General features: G+C 36.3%; 1 long non-coding RNA gene across 1 annotated transcript in view; it reads right to left on the bottom strand.

The window, feature by feature from the left end:
• Window positions 1-1,305: 1,305 nt before the first annotated feature.
• LOC105002192 overlaps window positions 1,306-2,773 on the bottom strand; it is a 19,590-nt gene continuing 18,122 nt past the window's right edge. Inside the window, exons 2-3 of the long non-coding RNA XR_826926.1 lie at window positions 1,792-1,930; window positions 1,306-1,386 (exon numbers count right to left, since the gene is read on the bottom strand). This is a non-coding gene — a long non-coding RNA (uncharacterized LOC105002192). The remainder of the gene's footprint in view (window positions 1,387-1,791; window positions 1,931-2,773) is intronic.

The raw sequence follows: 2,773 nt of genomic DNA, 5'->3' as shown, positions 1-2,773 counted from the left end.
TGCAATTCATTGTCAGCAAGTTGGAAAGCAGGTAAGTGAAAGATACTAAGTTGATTACGCGGGAAGAACCAGAGTTCCAATTTTTGGCCTTCAAAACTTTTTAAACTCATGTATCAAAGAGGAAAAATAACATACTTGATACGGTTAGAGAGGATTATATCATGAGGCTCAGATTTTTATTAGTTCTTTAAGAGCGAGAGTGGGGTATATGGTAAAACCTTCATAGTATTGTAAAGTAATCATCCTCCAATTAAAATAAGCAACCTCCCGCGCCCCTCAAAAAAAAAGACCAAACGTGGGGGCAGGTAGTGTGCTTAGCATATGTATCTTACTCACACCTGCCTTGAATATCACTGACTAAATGCACTCTCTCAACTTGATCAGCCACAGAAACAGGAAACTAGACTATCTTTGGCCATTTTATTATTCAGTCATTTCATGCTTCCCTGGGGAAAGGATTTAAAATGCAACTATTTTTTAAAGAGCTAGAGAATTCAGAATTTGAGAGAATTTAACAAACATCAAGAAGAATGTTGGCTCATTTTCTTAAAAAAAATGTATTTATTTTAATTGGAGGCCAATTACTTTACAATATTGTGGTGCTTTTTGCCATACATTGACATGAATCAGCCACAGGTGTACATGTGTCCCCCGTCAGAAAATGAAATCTCAATTCCCCTGTTATAATTTGACTCAAGATGATATTTTATGATAAATAAATCATAAAAAACAGAGTATTCTTGTATGCATTCCATCGAAGAGAATCAGAGAACGCAAAAATCAGCATTGAAAACTTAGCATTTTAGTGTATCTGTTCTGAATTCACAACTTATATGAGTAAAGTTGAGTTTAGAAGTTAAGGGATTTCACAGAATCACACACGTTATGCTAAAGCTGGTACTAGATCCTACTTGAATGCCTAAACATATTTCATATAAACTGATATTTATTACAAATACATGCCATATTTGCTACAAGCAGAAATTATAAAAGAACCTGAAAATTATTAGCTGTTGCTTAAAGTACTTATACTCAAGAGAAGAAAACGGTTCCCTATTTTCAATTTGATATGGCTTTGATCCTGTCTGTTTCTTTATTTGAAAGTCTGTAAGTCAGGCACTCAGGCATCTGGGGTCTGAACTATCTTTCAAAGAATATGTGAACTCTGTTATTAAAATAATAGTAATGTTCCCTCTATATTAGTAAAGATATTCTGAAAAACAGAAACCACATAAATTACTTTCTGAATGGATGACATACCTGCTTCTGGCATTTCAACAGGCTCTATATTTGATGCAAACTCCTCCCTGACATCGGGACCATCTCCACCTTCACCCCCAGTCTTTGCCAGAGCCAATTGCTGGAGATCAGCTTCCAGGCCAGAATCTTTAAAAAAAAAAAAGCATCAATTCAGCTGTAAAGCATACAATATAAACAAGGGAATGATGATATTCATTCCCTCAGTGTTATGAATTAAAAGCCTTAGGTTAGTATGCTAAAAATGTGATGAATAAGAACCTCAGGAGCATTCTTCCGGGAATGTTTTGCTGGAGAAAAAGGAAAGCAGAATTTTCCGAATGTTATTACCATTTTCCTTTTCCAGGGTTGTCCTCAGACAACTTAGTTGCCCCCTTCTCTTTGTCTTGAAAATAAGGGAAAATTTGAGCGACCACACTAACCTGCAAACTATACTCCTCAGTTTTTTAGGAACTGTCTGAAATCCTTTTCTAATGTTTCCTTTCCTCTTCTTACTGATTATGTCTAAAGGCATGACTCATAGATACACTTTACCTTCAAAGGGATCCTTCTCCTCTTCTTCATCACGATTCACTGGATCCTCTCCATGTACTTCCTCCTTTCTAGGTGTGATATCCTGAATCTCAGCTGGCGGTTCCTCTTGTTGAGGTTGCTCAACACTGGGCTGCTGGTCCTAGTAGAGAGTGCATGCAAATAAAACCTTTTTTTGTTAATACATCTAATAGCATAAATATACATAATACATAGATATATCTGAGCATAAGTAAACCTAACAACATTTTCCAAACACAATTCTATGTACTTACTTTTAATAATGTTACTCTTCACACAGAGATGAGTTAGCTCCCATAAGAGTTACCCAGAAAGACTTTGGAAGTTATTTAAATCTATGTTGGGATGGAAGCATGCAGTCTGTTGTTAATAAGCAGGAGGAGGGAGTCACTGGGCACATTTCCAGGGAATTTAACAGTATAATCATCCAGGCAACGCTGGACTATAATATATCTGGATCAATGTTCCTTCCTAAGACAAAGTGTCACCCTTTATCAGCATGGAAGGCCTTTATCACCGCATCTGTACTACTTAACATCATTTTCTCAAAAATAAACTTGTGCTAATAGAAAACACCAAATGGTAAGGTTACTCACAACCACAGGTTCATCCACCTGGGCACAATCTTGCTTTGTAGGTCCCAATGCTGATGCCACTTGCCCACTCATATTTCTCCCTGAAAGCAGAATATGGTGATTTAGAAAATGTATTTAAGAGTACAGCTATATTTTATCACTTTATGACCATATGTTGACTTATTTTTTTTAATGTGAGAATACTTTCAAAAGAAAATTCTGGTTAAGTATGAGTGTACATGCATTTCAATTACACCAAATACAGTCGCTTGCAAAGCCATTTGTGTCTTTGCAAAGCCAGCAGAGAAATCACCTTAAGGTACAGAAGAAGGCTGACTTTTCGGTAGGACATTTGATTTCACAACAGAATTCTCCATCATGAAGATCTT

Source organism: Bison bison, unplaced genomic scaffold, assembly GCF_000754665.1.
Source record: "Bison bison bison isolate TAMUID 2011002044 unplaced genomic scaffold, Bison_UMD1.0 scf7180017855357, whole genome shotgun sequence".
NCBI lineage: Eukaryota > Metazoa > Chordata > Mammalia > Artiodactyla > Bovidae > Bison > Bison bison.
The sequence above is the reverse complement of the archived record's forward strand: the minus strand, read 5'-3'. Positions and strand labels throughout refer to the sequence as shown.